The sequence below is a fragment of the Coffea eugenioides genome, unplaced genomic scaffold (genome assembly GCF_003713205.1).
Source record: "Coffea eugenioides isolate CCC68of unplaced genomic scaffold, Ceug_1.0 ScVebR1_917;HRSCAF=1677, whole genome shotgun sequence".
Classification (NCBI taxonomy): domain Eukaryota; kingdom Viridiplantae; phylum Streptophyta; class Magnoliopsida; order Gentianales; family Rubiaceae; genus Coffea; species Coffea eugenioides.
The window spans coordinates 1,145-18,032 of NW_020864796.1; the positions used below are offsets into that span (position 1 = coordinate 1,145).

At 41.7% G+C, this 16,888-nt stretch overlaps 10 non-coding genes across 10 annotated transcripts; all 10 read left to right on the forward strand.

Moving 5' to 3' along the window:
- The first annotated feature begins 11,941 nt into the window (after window positions 1–11,941).
- On the forward strand, window positions 11,942–12,060 carry LOC113759112. Its single transcript, XR_003466989.1, has one exon. It is a non-coding gene; the product is annotated as a 5S ribosomal RNA (ribosomal RNA).
- Window positions 12,061–12,476: 416 nt separating this feature from the next.
- On the forward strand, window positions 12,477–12,595 carry LOC113759102. The gene has a single exon (XR_003466980.1). It is a non-coding gene; the product is annotated as a 5S ribosomal RNA (ribosomal RNA).
- A 415-nt stretch (window positions 12,596–13,010) lies between these two features.
- On the forward strand, window positions 13,011–13,129 carry LOC113759101. Its single transcript, XR_003466979.1, has one exon. It is a non-coding gene; the product is annotated as a 5S ribosomal RNA (ribosomal RNA).
- Window positions 13,130–13,545: 416 nt separating this feature from the next.
- On the forward strand, window positions 13,546–13,664 carry LOC113759113. The gene has a single exon (XR_003466990.1). It is a non-coding gene; the product is annotated as a 5S ribosomal RNA (ribosomal RNA).
- Window positions 13,665–14,079: 415 nt separating this feature from the next.
- Window positions 14,080–14,198, forward strand: LOC113759099. Its single transcript, XR_003466977.1, has one exon. It is a non-coding gene; the product is annotated as a 5S ribosomal RNA (ribosomal RNA).
- A 416-nt stretch (window positions 14,199–14,614) lies between these two features.
- On the forward strand, window positions 14,615–14,735 carry LOC113759119. Its single transcript, XR_003466996.1, has one exon. It is a non-coding gene; the product is annotated as a 5S ribosomal RNA (ribosomal RNA).
- Window positions 14,736–15,150: 415 nt separating this feature from the next.
- On the forward strand, window positions 15,151–15,269 carry LOC113759105. Its single transcript, XR_003466983.1, has one exon. It is a non-coding gene; the product is annotated as a 5S ribosomal RNA (ribosomal RNA).
- A 416-nt stretch (window positions 15,270–15,685) lies between these two features.
- LOC113759114 lies at window positions 15,686–15,804 on the forward strand. The gene has a single exon (XR_003466991.1). It is a non-coding gene; the product is annotated as a 5S ribosomal RNA (ribosomal RNA).
- Window positions 15,805–16,222: 418 nt separating this feature from the next.
- LOC113759100 lies at window positions 16,223–16,341 on the forward strand. The gene has a single exon (XR_003466978.1). It is a non-coding gene; the product is annotated as a 5S ribosomal RNA (ribosomal RNA).
- A 415-nt stretch (window positions 16,342–16,756) lies between these two features.
- On the forward strand, window positions 16,757–16,877 carry LOC113759120. The gene has a single exon (XR_003466997.1). It is a non-coding gene; the product is annotated as a 5S ribosomal RNA (ribosomal RNA).
- Window positions 16,878–16,888: the final 11 nt, after the last annotated feature.

The window sequence follows — 16,888 nt, forward strand, 5'->3', positions numbered from 1 at the left end:
GAACTTGTTAGTTGATGTTTTTGATATTAAACATTTACCAAAGATATTATGGGTGTATCTTAGACCCTCATTTTACAAATGAACCATGGTTGGATAACCTTCTTGGTTGAACGATTGGAAATTTGGGAAATGAAAGTCAAAGGCAGAATGCCTTAGGAATTTTCTTGAACTTCGGTTGGCTCATTAACTACCTTGTCGAAGGTATTTTTCCCCGAAATTCGATAGAGAGATACTTTCCATATAGTATTGAAACACTGCCAATTTTGGTGCCAATTCAAGTTCGTTTCGGTACCTAATTAAAATTCTAAAGTTGGGGGTTCAAATCTGGAAATTCTTCTCCAGTCTTGAATTTGCTCAACTTCGGGCTACCGTATCTCGGTGCTCGAAACTCCGATTCTTGATCCGTTTGTTTTGTCATACACTTCACTTGCAACACTAATTGAGCTGAAAATTTCAGAGGCCGGTTTGCAACGTACGAATCGTGCCGAATTTTCAAAGTTGGCCAAAAACCAACTTCATTCTGCCATGAAAACCGACCCTGCGCCTTCACGCTCATTTTTGACCACTTTTCACTTCGATTCATGGAAAAGTGTCTTCTAGGAACTTATAGTACTCTCTAAGAGGTTTCCAACGGTATAAAGTTTTCCAATTCTCGACTTATACCGAGCAAGTTACGATTTTTCAAAGATTTATCATAAAACTGGAAAATTTTCCAATTCCAAGAAAATAGAGTTTTTCAAAAAACTCTTTATTCTTTTTATATTCTTAAACGTTTTGCTTACGATTTTCATGATAAAAACTCAAATAAAATTATACCTAATAAACGGCAAGTTGAACCTCGATTTACGTGTAATTGAGGTTCCTTTTTGCAAAATAATTCTTAGATTGTACTAGTGTACAATCTTTCTTGATAAGTGGGTTAATTGTGTGGTTATCCACTATTAATTTGCCAGGCGCACAAGGAGACCTTCAAGAGGATCTCACCGTGGACACTTGAACTTCCGGAAAATAATTCTTGTTGAATTGCTCGGTGAGTGTCAAGTGTGTGAATTTTGATACTTGTTTAATTGTGGTATTTGTTGAAAGTTTTAAAAATAAGGGCGGGTGTGTACTTTATCGCACTCGTTCTAATTTCAAATGAATGAATGGAATGTCTTGAATGAATGAATGAAATGCAATGTTATGTCATGAATGCTTGTGTCGTTGGAGTGAACCTCCTCGACTTTCAAAAATATGGGGGACGCCCAAACTCATAGGCCGACCTTGAACTCGAGCCGGCAATGGGCTTGGTCGGGAACTTGGGCGAGCCATGAGATTATAAGCTCGACCTAATAAGAGGTCTTGCTTGGCATACTTGTAGAGTATCGCCCAATAATAGACTTGTGGGCCCTTGAGGTGTACGGTGGACGGAGGAAAGTAAGTGGTGATCTACGGAAATGGAAATACCGACCCGGTTGACAGGAGGGTCAATGCGGGAAGGTATACGAATGGCAACGGCAGATCGAGTGGAACTTAGCTCCTGAGAGCTACTATATCCTTGAATTGTTTCTGATTACTTTTCTTGTTTGAATAATTGATTGTTAAAAAGACATGGTTTTATTTATTAAATTTGGGTTTGTTATTTGACTAAGTGCTTGCATGTGTGTTCTTGGCCTCACGAGCGTTAGCTCACCCTATAGTTTTGTTTTCCTTAACAGGACCGACTCTTGGAGAAACCATCCGTTGAATTTTGTTAAGACTCCTGTTATATATTTTGACTAGGCCCTGGTTTGGGTTGTACTTTTGGAAATTGTAAACTTGAAAAGTTTGGGCCCTGATGTGTATTTTGAATTTAAGTCGTTTCATGATTACCCGATGTACTAGTTATAAATTAAGTGACTTATTAAGCTTGAACGCTTCCGCATTATTGTGTTCATGTTTCTCTCATCGAAGTGATTAGTTTGATTTTAAATTGAATGGATTTGCTTGAGTCCTGGTGTGAGCTGGGCAGGCGTCCGCGGATACCCTTTGGTCCGCCTTAGGGAGATGTGGGGCGTCACAGTTGGTATCAGAGCACTAGGTTAGAGGTCTATATGGGAGACATATTGGATACTCTACCTTTAAGACTCGATATAGGATGACTTAATCCTACCCTAAGTGATACTTGAGGCGAGCTAGCAACTAAGTTAGTCCTACCTCAAGTGACGATTGGGATGAACCAACGATTAAGTTAGGCATGCATTGCAGGATATTGGAATTAGGTAGTGATTTAAGTTTCTAACCCGAAAGGTATTATTATTGTTATTATTTTGCAGGAATGGCTGATGGAAACGGAGCCCCGGCAGCTAATGGGAATGGCCATGCGAATGGTCATTACGTGCCCCTTAGGACTATCTACTATCGACCTATAGCAGGAGAAGCTCGTGTACGCTACTCACCGCATGATAGATACCCTCGATGTGCGTGTAGGTTGACTTTCGCCTACCCGGACTATGTGGTGCTTGCTTTGGACGACGAGCGTCGTCAGTTGGTGGATGCCAACCTTGGTTTACAGGCTGAGGTAGATGAGCTTAGGCAGATGGTTGGCGCTCAGGGTGAGCGAATTGCTGAGCTTGAGGAGGTGCTAGAGGGTGAGGTAGCCACGTCTGCAGTGGTTAACCAGGAGCTTCGGGATACTAGGGCTCGACTCACTAGGTTAGCACGAGATGTCCGTACTCGGGCTTTCGAGATGCTGGTTGATGCTACTAGTCTGGTTGAGGACGCTACTGCAGTGATTCCTGAGGATGAGGAGGAGGATCCGGAGGAGGATCCCGAGGAGGAGGTTCCTCCTGGTAGCCCTGCTATGGACTAGGATCTTGGTCGTTGACCTCTTTTGACTTTTGACTGGTACAGTTAGGACTAGTTAGGGTGACGCGAGTGCCGAGGCCATTGTATTTTGCATGCTTGTGTGGCCTATTTTTGGGCACTTGTTCTTACTTTAGTCTTCTGTGACTAAAAGTATATTTTTGAGCACCTGTGTGCTATATTTTGTGAATTGTCCCTAACTTGCTAATTGTACAAACTTGACATGCTTATGAATGTAAATTATTGTTAATTTCAATGCTTTCTTGGTTAGTTCTAAATTCGATAAAATTCTTGTTTTCTGCTTAAATTAATTTATTTCTTGCACTAGGCACGTCTAGACTAATGGAAGGATTAAGGAGTGGTCGAGGCCGTGGGCGAGCGTCTAGACGGGCCCAACCTCAGGGGGATGACCAGGGTTCGGCAACTGGACCGACCCAGGGACAGGAAAACGTTGAGGGTAACCAAGTGGCTACTGCCATCAATAGGATGACTGATATCCTAGAACGTCTAGCGGAGAGACAGGGTCCTGGACCATTTAACCAACCTGGGGGCCAGGATAGGGGAGAGGATAGAGCCCTGGAAAGATTCCTAAAGTTTAACCCGCCTAAGTTTATGGGTGAACCTGACCCCGAAGTAGCGGAGAATTGGTTAGAAAGGATGACCAACATATTCGCCGCTCTAGACTATACTGAGGATAGGCGCGTGAACTTTGCTGCCTTTCAATTTGAGGGAGTAGCCCGTGCTTGGTGGGATCTGATAAAAGGAAAATGGGAAAGAGCTCAAACCCCTTGGACCTGGGAAAATTTCACAAGGGAGTTTAATGAAAAGTTTCTTCCGCCCTTGATCCAAGAGAAAAGGGAGGACGAATTCATTAAGTTGAAACAAGGAACCCTTACTGTCGCAGAATATGAAGGGAAGTTCACTAAGCTTTCCAAATATGCTCCTGAGCTAGTAACCGATGAACGGAGAAGGATTAGAAGGTTCATACAGGGACTTAATGTGGAACTTCAGGAGGGCCTGGCTGCAGCCCAAATCTCTACTTTTACTGAGGCTTTAGAGAAAGCGCAAAGGGTTGAGAATGCAAGGTCTCAAGTGAGGGATTTCCACAATAGGAAAAGGAATTTCCCTAGTCGCACTACTGGGCAGACCAGTAAGTTTATACACCCTTCTAAAAAGGGAAGAGGGGAAGGGGGAACGAGAACTGCTGGAGCTTCTAGGGGAGCTCTATCTAGGGGAGGTCGTAGCGGGACGACTCAAGCTAGGGGAGCACCATCTGTTGGATCGACTGTGACCCCTCAAGTTACTTGTGGGTATTGTGGTAAACCCAACCACTCTGAGAATGACTGCTGGAGAAAGTTGGGAAAATGCTTACTGTGTGGGAGCACTGAGCATCAGATTGCAAGTTGTCCGAAATCGTCAAAGACAGGGGGAAGCCTGCAGAGACCTGAAAAATCAACCTCTAAGCAGACCAGTGCCGGAGGGAGTCGACCGAAAGTACCGGCTAGGGTCTACGCATTGGACTATCCACAAGCTCCAGAGGCGACCGAAGTGGTCGAAGGTACCATTCCAATCTTTCACCGCCTAGCTAGGGTTTTAATTGATCCGGGTGCAACGCACTCTTTTGTAAACCCTGATTTCATGAGTGGAATAGACTTGAAGCCAATTAAGTTACCATATGACTTGGAGGTTAAAACACCCACTGGGGACAAAAGTCTAATTGCTAATATGGTGTATAAGAATAGTGAAATTTGCGTGAGGGAAAGAAAATTGCTGGCCGATTTGATAGGCTTAGCGATTAAAGGATATGATGTGATCCTAGGGATGGATTGGTTAGCCCGTTATAATGCTCAACTAAATTGTAGGACGAAAATTGTAGAATTGTGTATTCCAGGGGAAGCAACCTTGAAATTGGATGTGAGGGGTAAGTTAGCCTCGTCTGCACTTATTTCGGGAATCCGGGCTAGAAAGTTGTTAAGTAAAGGAGCTCAAGGGTATTTAGCTTTTCTTATTAATACTCCTAGCGATAAGGTGAATCTGGAGGACACACCGGTAGTAAAAGAATTTTCTGACGTTTTTCCTGAAGAATTGGAGTCTCTACCCCCGGAACGGGAAATAGCTTTTAAAATTGATTTAACCCCGGGAACAGCACCTATATCAAGGACACCATACAGGATGGCTCCAGCTGAGTTGAAGGAGTTGAAGTTACAATTACAGGATTTGTTGGAACGAGGTTTTATACGAGAGAGTGATTCTCCGTGGGGAGCCCCAGTTTTGTTTGTAAAGAAGAAAGATGGGAGTTTGAGGTTATGTATAGATTATCGAGGATTAAATGATGTTACGATTAAGAATAAATACCCACTACCCCACATCGATGAACTGTTTGATCAATTGCAAGGGGCGGTGGTGTTTTCAAAGTTGGATCTAAGGCAAGGTTACTATCAATTGAGGATTTTGGAGAAGGACATACCTAAGACTGCTTTCAACTCGAGGTATGGGCACTTCGAGTTTGCAGTGATGCCTTTTGGGTTAACCAATGCACCTGCCGCTTTTATGGATTTAATGCATAGGGTTTTTAAGCCTTACTTGGATCAATTTGTGGTGATTTTCATTGATGACATTTTGGTGTATTCTAAGAATGTGAAAGATCATGAGAAACATTTGAGAATTGTTTTACAAATCTTGAGGGAACATCAGTTATATGCTAAGTTTAGCAAGTGTGAATTCTGGCTGAAGGAAGTGACTTTCCTAGGGCATATAATTTCTAAGGATGGGATTAAAGTGGATCCAGCTAAAGTGGAAGCTGTTTCGAAATGGAAACGACCGGAAAACCCAACGGAAGTTCGGAGTTTTATAGGATTGGCGGGGTATTACCGGAGATTCATCCAGGATTTTTCGAAAATCGCTGGACCTATGACTGAGTTGACCAAGAAAAATAGAAAGTTTATTTGGAATTCTAAGTGTGAAGGAAGTTTTCAGGAGTTGAAAAGACGGTTGACAAGAGCGCCTGTTCTAGCTCTACCAAATGGACATGATAGTTTTGTGGTTTACACCGATGCATCTAAGGAAGGTTTGGGATGTGTTTTGATGCAAAATGATAAAGTGATAGCTTATGCCTCCAGAAAGTTGAAACCGCATGAAGGAAATTATCCGACCCATGATTTGGAGTTAGCGGCTGTGGTCTTTGCTTTGAAGAAATGGAGACACTATTTATACGGAGTGACATTCGAGGTTTTTACAGATCACAAAAGCCTTAAGTACTTATTTTCTCAGAAGGAACTGAATTTGAGGCAACGTAGATGGATGGAATTTCTGGAAGATTATGACTGCATTATTAAGTACCATCCTGGGAAGGCCAATGTAGTGGCCGATGCTTTGAGCCGTCAGGTACAGATGGCTGGATTGATGGTTAAGGAATTTCGATTGTTGGAGGAAGTTAGCTATTGGAATCCTCGATTGGAACCAAGGAAAGTACTTTTGGGGAATATTGTGATAACCTCCACTTTATTGGGACGTATTAAGGAATCTCAGGAAAAGGACCCTGAAATGCAAAAGTTGGTGGAGAAAGTCAAGATGGGAGACCAGACCGATTTCACTTTGGGATCAGATGGAATATTGAGATTTCGAAATCGGGTGGTTATGCCAAAGGATGAAGGACTTAGAAAAGAAGTTTTGGAAGAGGCACACCGATCAAAGTTTACAGTACATCCAGGAGGGAACAAAATGTACCAAGACTTGAAAGGTCTATATTGGTGGAAAAATATGAAGAAGGAAATTGCCCAATTTGTCCAGACATGCTTGGTTTGTCAACAGGTTAAAGCCGAACATCAGAAACCATCTGGGCTTTTGCAACCTCTAGAAATACCTGAGTGGAAATGGGAAAATATTACCATGGATTTTGTATCAGGCTTACCAAGGACACAGAGAGGCCATGATGCCATTTGGGTAATAGTAGATAGATTGACTAAATCGGCTCATTTTCTGCCAATTAATATGAAATATCCATTGGAGAAGTTGGCCAAATTGTACTTGGATGAGATTATCAGACTACATGGTATACCTGTGAGTATTGTGTCAGATAGGGATCCAAGATTTGTTTCGAGGTTTTGGCAAAAGATGCAAGAAGTGTTGGGGACTAAGTTGAACTTTAGTACCACCTATCATCCCCAGACTGATGGACAATCTGAAAGAACAATTCAAACTCTTGAGGACATGTTGAGGACTTGTGTACTGGACTTTGGAGAGAATTGGAGTAAGTTTTTGACTTTAGTGGAATTTGCCTATAACAATAGTTTCCACTCTTCTATTCAAATGGCTCCATACGAAGCACTTTATGGTCGGAAGTGTAGATCCCCAATTTGTTGGGATGAAGTAGGTGAACGGAAAATCTTAGACACGACTACTGTATCTTGGATTGAGGAGGCTAATGAGAAGGTGAAATTGGTACGGCAAAGAATTCAAACCGCTCAGAGTAGACAAAAGAGTTATGCCGACAATCGGAGGAAGGATTTGGAGTTCACTGTTGGAGATATGGTATTTCTCAAGATTATGCCTTTAAAAGCAAGTTTGATGTCCGGAAAAGGGAAGAAACTACAACCAAGGTTTGTAGGGCCTTATAAGATTATTCAGCGAGTTGGGAATGTAGCCTATAAGCTGGAATTACCACCGAGTTTATCTCGTATTCATAACGTGTTTCATGTGTCCATGCTTAAGAAGTATCATCCAGACCCCTCTCATGTTTTACAACCGGAGAATATTGAGATTGATGAAACCCTAACCTATGAGGAGAGACCGGTAAAACTTCTGGATCGAAAGGTGAAGGAATTGAGGAACAAGCAGATACCACTAGTGAAAGTTCTATGGAAGAACCATGGAGTCGAGGAAGCAACATGGGAAGTTGAAGAGACAATCAAGGAGAAGTATCCAGACTTATTCATCGACCAAGGTAAATTTCGAGGACGAAATTTTCTTAAGGGGGAGAGGATGTGAGGACTCGCAAAAACTATTATTTTATGCCTAATTTATGGCTTAATAAATTATTTAATTGGATTTTATTTCCAAGGAATATTTTCTAGTCTTATTAGACCTAAATACATGGTAATATAACTTCGTTATATTTTTAAAATGATTCGTTTCGAAAATTAATTTCCTAGAGCGCGTTTCGTAAAAATAGTGAATAGTACTTGGAGATTTTATCCGCGTAGTAGCACAATAAGCTTGGAATATTAGAGACTTGTACTATGGTACTAAAATAGGTAATCTTAAGTATAAATATTCAAGTGATAGTTAGTAGTGCAATCGTTATAAGAATTTTTCGAAAGTTCGCGTTATAGCGGTAAAATTGACGGTACGCGTTTTCACACGCGCGACTTCATTTGAGGGACTTTAGACCTTTATTCCGGGACAATTAAGAGTGAATAATATTTATATTAACATGAGTGCATTAGAGGTTTAGTGTACTAGTGAACCAAACGCTCGAGAAATCGAGTCCAAACGCACCCTAAATTACACTATTTCAAGTTGACTTTGAGGTGCATTTTACACCACACAAAGAATCTTCCTTTGGAAGCCAATTGCATCAGCACACTCTCTCTCTCTTTACCTCACTTGGCCGAACAACAAAGAGGAGAAGAACTCTCCATTTGTTCTTCATTTTTCATCTTCAATCCATGCACCAAAATCCACCCAAATCACACCAAACTTGGAGATCTCTTAGCAAACCACTTGGAGACTACATTTAGCTAACAAAAGGCTGCATCTCACGGTTTCTTTGGAGCTTCAAGAGGGCCGAAATTTTCTGGTCTTGCACACCCAAGGAAGAGGTAATGATCAACCCACAAATTCTTGTCTTTTGGAGGTTATATAGCAAGATCAAACTCATGCATGCACTTAGTTACTTGTTTATGGTGTAAAAATGTGATTGTGGGCTCTTGGTATTCCCACACTTGAGTTGTTGTTGCTGATGTGATGATTAATGGTGATTATATTGTTGGTTTAGTGATTATAATGATGCATTAGTGATGGGTAATTAGTAGAAACTTCATTGGGTGTAAGAGGCTAGAACTTCCGATTTTGCCCCTGCTATGTTCGGCCATTTCCAGGCCAAATCTTAATGGTTTAATGGCTTGAATTGGATGTTTATAGGATGTATTAGATGTGTGAAAAATTTCATTGGAAAATATTGAGGTTTAATGGAGCAAATGAATTTTTTTTCCGAAACCAGCAAATCTGGAAATCTGTCCCGTAATGCACTGTCCAGCGTTGGTATTTTGGCTATAACTCTGTCCTCGGATGTCGAAATCATGTGCCGTCGGTGGCGTTTGAAACTAGACATTCCTAGCTTTAATTTGGTATAAAATGCACGTTCTGATTCTCTGTGAGCAAGCCGAACCAAATGTTTTAAGTTCGCTGTCCTGTTGCTCTGCTCCTCTGGAATGAAGTGTACAGGCAGCAACTTGATGCCCGAATTTGAACCAGATGGGTGCCGAATTTGGGAATGACTTCTTCTGTGATATTTTAGTACTATGAATGTATTTTCCAACGGCGTAAGCCATGCTCAATTTCGAGCTATATTGACTGAGTTGTGACTGAAACAAGTGGACTGCTCTGTTTTGGAAAACCCTAACGTTTGGACTGGTTTGGAACCAAATCTTGTAGTGAACTTGTTAGTTGATGTTTTTGATATTAAACACTTACCAAAGATATTATGGGTGTATCTTAGACCCTCATTTTACAAATGAACCATGGTTGGATAACCTTCTTGGTTGAACGATTGGAAATTTGGGAAATGAAAGTCAAAGGCAGAATGCCTTAGGAATTTTCTTGAACTTCGGTTGGCTCATTAACTACCTTGCCGAAGGTATTTTTCCCCGAAATTCGATAGAGAGATACTTTCCATATAGTATTGAAACACTGCCAATTTTGGTGCCAATTCAAGTTCGTTTCGATACCTAATTAAAATTCTAAAGTTGGGGGTTCAAATCTGGAAATTCTTCTCCAGTCTTGAATTTGCTCAACTTCGGGCTACCGTATCTCGGTGCTCGAAACTCCGATTCTTGATCCGTTTGTTTTGTCATACACTTCACTTGCAACACTAATTGAGCTGAAAATTTCAGAGGCCGGTTTGCAACGTACGAATCGTGCCGAATTTTCAAAGTTGGCCAAAAACCAACTTCATTCTGCCATGAAAACCGACCCTGCGCCTTCACGCTCATTTTTGACCACTTTTCACTTCGATTCATGGAAAAGTGTCTTCTAGGAACTTATAGTACTCTCTAAGAGGTTTCCAACGGTATAAAGTTTTCCAATTCTCGACTTATACCGAGCGAGTTACGATTTTTCAAAGATTTATCATAAAACTGGAAAATTTTCCAATTCCAAGAAAATAGAGTTTTTCAAAAAACTCTTTATTCTTTTTATATTCTTAAACGTTTTGCTTACGATTTTCATGATAAAAACTCAAATAATATTATACCTAATAAACGGCAAGTTGAACCTCGATTTACGTGTAATTGAGGTTCCTTTTTGCAAAATAATTCTTAGATTGTACTAGTGTACAATCTTTCTTGATAAGTGGGTTAATTGTGTGATTATCCACTATTAATTTGCCAGGCGCACAAGGAGACCTTCAAGAGGATCTCACCGTGGACACTTGAACTTCCGGAAAATAATTCTTGTTGAATTGCTCGGTGAGTGTCAAGTGTGTGAATTTTGATACTTGTTTAATTGTGGTATTTGTTGAAAGTTTTAAAAATAAGGGCGGGTGTGTACTTTATCGCACTCGTTCTAATTTCAAATGAATGAATGGAATGTCTTGAATGAATGAATGAAATGCAATGTTATGTCATGAATGCTTGTGTCGTTGGAGTGAACCTCCTCGACTTTCAAAAATATGGGGGACGCCCAAACTCATAGGCCGACCTTGAACTCGAGCCGGCAATGGGCTTGGTCGGGAACTTGGGCGAGCCATGAGATTATAAGCTCGACCTAATAAGAGGTCTTGCTTGGCATACTTGTAGAGTATCGCCCAATAATAGACTTGTGGGCCCTTGAGGTGTACGGTGGACGGAGGAAAGTAAGTGGTGATCTACGGAAATGGAAATACCGACCCGGTTGACAGGAGGGTCAATGCGGGAAGGTATACGAATGGCAACGGCAGATCGAGTGGAACTTAGCTCCTGAGAGCTACTATATCCTTGAATTGTTTCTGATTACTTTTCTTGTTTGAATAATTGATTGTTAAAAAGACATGGTTTTATTTATTAAATTTGGGTTTGTTATTTGACTAAGTGCTTGCATGTGTGTTCTTGGCCTCACGAGCGTTAGCTCACCCTATAGTTTTGTTTTCCTTAACAGGACCGACTCTTGGAGAAACCATCCGTTGAATTTTGTTAAGACTCCTGTTATATATTTTGACTAGGCCCTGGTTTGGGTTGTACTTTTGGAAATTGTAAACTTGAAAAGTTTGGGCCCTGATGTGTATTTTGAATTTAAGTCGTTTCATGATTACCCGATGTACTAGTTATAAATTAAGTGACTTATTAAGCTTGAACGCTTCCGCATTATTGTGTTCATGTTTCTCTCATCGAAGTGATTAGTTTGATTTTAAATTGAATGGATTTGCTTGAGTCCTGGCGTGAGCTGGGCAGGCGTCCGCGGATACCCTTTGGTCCGCCTTAGGGAGATGTGGGGCGTCACAGCACCCCTATTTTTTTTGTTTCGAAATCCAAATTTCCTATTCGTTCTTTATCCTGTAGTAATTTAGCTCCGTCGGAAAGATTGCTTTATATTTTGCTTCTTGTCGAAGCATGAAGGCGAGCCTGAAGGCGCGAGACAAATCAGGAACGGTACGGTTCGATCAAACCCCGGATCGTCGCCCAAAGTTGTCGGCGCAAATATATCACCGCAAACGTGATGGACTGATTTCATGACAATTTAGACTTGCGCGATGAGGGAAAAAAACAGGGTGCAAATCAATAACAAAAAAAAATATGAAAACAAATAAATAAAAGGATATGAGGAAAATGCTTGAATTGACGCTTAAAATGAATTTCGGTCTAGAAAAGCCACAATGCTTCGCAGGACGGGGTAGTTTAAAAGAATAAAGCGAAAGGAATATGGCGGGAGCGATCATACCAGCACTAATGCACCGGATCCCATCAGAACTCCGAAATTAAGCGTGGTTGGGCGAGAGTAGTACTAGGATTGGTGACCCCCTGGGAAGTCCTCGTGTTGCACCCCTCTCTTTTTTGTTTCGAAATCCAAATTTCCTATTCGTTCTTTATCCTGTAGTAATTTAGCTCCGTCGGAATGATTGCTTCATATTTTGCTTCTTGTCGAAGCATGAAGGCGGATCTGAAGGCGCGAGACAAATCAGGAACGGTACGGATCGATCAAAGCCCGGATCGTCGCTCAAATTTGTCGGCGCAAATGTATCAGCGCAAGCATGATGGATTGATTTCATGGCAATTTAGAGTTGCGCGATGAGGGAAAAAAATAGGGTGCAAATCAATAGCAAAAAAAAATATGAAAGCAAATAAAAAAAAGTGTAAGAGGAAAATACTTGAATTGACGCTTAAAAGGAATGCCGGTTTAGAAAAACCACACTGCTTCGCAGGACGGGATGGTTTAAAAGAATAAAGCGAAAGGAACATGGCGGGTGCGATCATACCAGCACTAATGCACCGGATCCCATCAGAACTCCGAAGTTAAGCATGCTTGGGCGAGAGTAGTACTAGGATGGGTGACCCCCTGGGAAGTCCTCGTGTTGCACCCCTCTCTTTTTTCTTTCGAAATCCAAATTTCCTATTCGTTGTTTATCCTGTAGTAATTTAGCTTCGTTGAAACGATTGCTTTATATTTTGCTTCTTGTCGAAGGATGTAGGCGGATCTGAAGGCGCGAGACAAATCAGGAACGGTACGGCTCGATCAAAGCCCGGATCGTCGCTCAAATTTGTCGGCGCAAATGTATCAACGCAAACGTGAAGGATTGATTTTATGATAATTTAGAGTTGCGGGATGATGGAAAAAAACAGGGTGCAAATCAATAACAAAAAAAAATATAAAGTAAATAAATAAAAGGATAAGAGGAAAATGCTTCAATTGACGCTTAAAATGAATTCCGGTCTAGAAAAGCCACACTGATTCGCAGGACGGGGTAGTTTGAAAGAATAAAACGAAAGGAACATGGCGGGTGCGTTCATACCAGCACTAATGCACCGGATCCCATCAGAACTCCGAAGTTAAGCGTGCTTGGGCGAGAGTAGTACTAGAATGGGTGACCCCCTGGGAAGTTCTCGTGTTGCACCCCTCTTTTTTTTGTTTCGAAATCCAAATTTCGTATTCGTTCTTTATCCTGTAGTAATTTAGCTCCGTCGGAATGATTGCTTCATATTTTGCTTCTTGTCGAAGCATGAAGGCGGATCTGAAGGCGCGAGACAAATCAGGAACGGTACGGATCGATCAAAGCCCGGATCGTCGCTCAAATTTGTCGGCGCAAATGTATCAGCGCAAGCATGATGGATTGATTTCATGGCAATTTAGAGTTGCGCGATGAGGGAAAAAAACAGGGTGCAAATCAATAGCAAAAAAAAATATGAAAGCAAATAAATAAAAGAATAAGAGAAAAATGCTTGAATTGACGCTTAAAATGAATTTCGGTCGAAAAAAGCCACACTGCTTCGCAGGACGGGGTAGTTTAAAAGAATAAAGCGAAAGGAATATGGCGGGAGCGATCATACCAGCACTAATGCACCGGATCCCATCAGAACTCCGAAATTAAGCGTGGTTGGGCGAGAGTAGTACTAGGATTGGTGACCCCCTGGGAAGTCCTCGTGTTGCACCCCTCTCTTTTTTGTTTCGAAATCCAAATTTCCTATTCGTTCTTTATCCTGTAGTAATTTAGCTCCGTCGGAACGATTGCTTAATATTTTGCTTCTTGTCGAAGCGTGAAGGAGGATCTGAAGGCGCGAGACAAATCAGGAACGGTACGGCTCGATCAAAGCCCGGATCGTCGCTCAAATTTGTCGGCGCAAATGTATCACCGCAAGCGTGAAAGATTGATTTTATGATAATTTAGAGTTGCGGGATGATGGAAAAAAACAGGGTGCAAATCAATAACAAAAAAAAATATAAAGTAAATAAATAAAAGGATAAGAGGAAAATGCTTCAATTGACGCTTAAAATGAATTCCGGTCTAGAAAAGCCACACTGCTTCGCAGGACGGGGTAGTTTAAAAGAATAAAGCGAAAGGAACATGGCGGGTGCGATCATACCAGCACTAATGCACCGGATCCCATCAGAACTCCGAAGTTAAGCGTGCTTGGGCGAGAGTAGTACTAGAATGGGTGACCCCCTGGGAAGTTCTCGTGTTGCACCCCTCTTTTTTTTGTTTCGAAATCCAAATTTCGTATTCGTTCTTTATCCTGTAGTAATTTAGCTCCGTCGGAACGATTGCTTCATATTTTGCTTCTTGTCGACGAATGAAGGCGGATCTGAAGGCGCGAGACAAATCAGGAACGGTACGGCTCGATCAAAACCCGGATCGTCGCTCAAATTTGTCGGCGCAAATGTATCAGCGCAAGCGTGATGGATTGATTTCATGGCAATTTAGAGTTGCGCGATGAGGGAAAAAAACAGGGTGCAAATCAATAACAAAAAAAAATATGAAAGCAAATAAAAAAAAGGGTAAGAGGAAAATACTTGAATTGACGCTTAAAAGGAATTCCGGTCTAGAAAAACCACACTGCTTCGCAGGACGGGATGGTTTAAAAGAATAAAGCGAAAGGAACATGGCGGGTGCGATCATACCAGCACTAATGGAACGAAAATCCCATCAGAACTCCGAAGTTAAGCATGCTTGGGCGAGAGTAGTACTAGGATGGGTGACCCCCTGGGAAGTCCTCGTCTTGCACCCCTCTCTTTTTTCTTTCGAAATCCAAATTTCCTATTCGTTGTTTATCCTGTGGTAATTTAGCTCCGTTGAAACGATTGCTTTATATTTTGCTTCTTGTCGAAGGATGTAGGCGGATCTGAAGGCGCGAGACAAATCAGGAACGGTACGGCTCGATCAAAGACCGGATCGTCGCTCAAATTTGTCGGCGCAAATGTATCACCGCAAGCGTGAAGGATTGATTTCATGATAATTTAGAGTTGCGGGATGATGGAAAAAAACAGGGTGCAAATCAATAACAAAAAAAAATATAAAGTAAATAAATAAAAGGATAAGAGGAAAATGCTTCAATTAACGCTTAAAATGAATTCCGGTCTAGAAAAGACGCACTGCTTCGCAGGACGGGGTAGTTTAAAAGAATAAAGGGAAAGGAACATGGCGGGTGCGATCATTCCAGCCCTAATGCACCGGATCCCATCAGAACTCCGAAGTTAAGCGTGCTTGGGCGAGAGTAGTACTAGAATGGGTGACCACCTGGGAAGTTCTCGTGTTGCACCCCTATTTTTTTTGTTTCGAAATCCAAATTTCCTATTCGTTCTTTATCCTGTAGTAATTTAGCTCCGTCGGAAAGATTGCTTTATATTTTGCTTCTTGTCGAAGCATGAAGGCGAGCCTGAAGGCGCGAGACAAATCAGGAACGGTACGGTTCGATCAAACCCCGGATCGTCGCCCAAAGTTGTCGGCGCAAATATATCACCGCAAACGTGATGGATTGATTTCATGACAATTTAGACTTGCGCGATGAGGGAAAAAAACAGGGTGCAAATCAATAACAAAAAAAAATATGAAAGCAAATAAATAAAAGGATATGAGGAAAATGCTTGAATTGACGCTTAAAATGAATTTCGGTCTAGAAAAGCCACATTGCTTCGCAGGACGGGGTAGTTTAAAAGAATAAAGCGAAAGGAATATGGCGGGAGCGATCATACCAGCACTAATGCACCGGATCCCATCAGAACTCCGAAATTAAGCGTGGTTGGGCGAGAGTAGTACTAGGATTGGTGACCCCCTGGGAAGTCCTCGTGTTGCACCCCTCTCTTTTTTGTTTCGAAATCCAAATTTCCTATTCGTTTCTTTATCCTGTAGTAATTTAGCTCCGTCGGAACGATTGCTCAATATTTTGCTTCTTGTCGAAGCGTGAAGGAGGATCTGAAGGCGCGAGACAAATCAGGAACGGATTACCGGCTGATCAAAGCCCGGTCGTCGGCTAAATTTGTCGGCGCAAATGTATCACCGCAAGCGTGAAGCATTGATTTTATATAATTTAGAGTTGAGGCATGATGGAAAAAACAGGGTGCAAATCAATAACAAAAAAAAATATAAATCAGTAAATAAATAAAAGGATAAGAGGAAAATGCTTCAATTGACGCTTAAAATGAATTCCGGTCTAGAAAAGCCACACTGCTTCGCAGGACGGGATAGTTTAAAAGAATAAAGCGAAAGGAACATGGCGGGTGCGATCATACCAGCACTAATGCACCGGATCCCATCAGAACTCCGAAGTTAAGTGTGCTTGGGCGAGAGTAGTACTAGAATGGGTGACCCCCTGGGAAGTTCTCGTGTTGCACCCCTCTTTTTTTTGTTTCGAAATCCAAATTTCGTATTCGTTCTTTATCCTGTAGTAATTTAGCTCCGTCGGAACGATTGCTTCATATTTTGCTTCTTGTCGACGAATGAAGGCGGATCTGAAGGCGCGAGACAAATCAGGAACGGTACGGCTCGATCAAAACCCGGATCGTCGCTCAAATTTGTCGGCGCAAATGTATCAGCGCAAGCGTGATGGATTGATTTCATGGCAATTTAGAGTTGCGCGATGAGGGAAAAAAATAGGGTGCAAATCAATAACAAAAAAAAATATGAAAGCAAAAAAAAAAAGGGTAAGAGGAAAATACTTGAATTGACGCTTAAAAGGAATTCCGGTCTAGAAAAACCACACTGCTTCGCAGGACGGGATGGTTTAAAAGAATAAAGCGAAAGGAACATGGCGGGTGCGATCATACCAGCACTAATGGAACGAAAATCCCATCAGAACTCCGAAGTTAAGCATGCTTGGGCGAGAGTAGTACTAGGATGGGTGACCCCCTGGGAAGTCCTCGTCTTGCACCCCTCTCTTTTTTC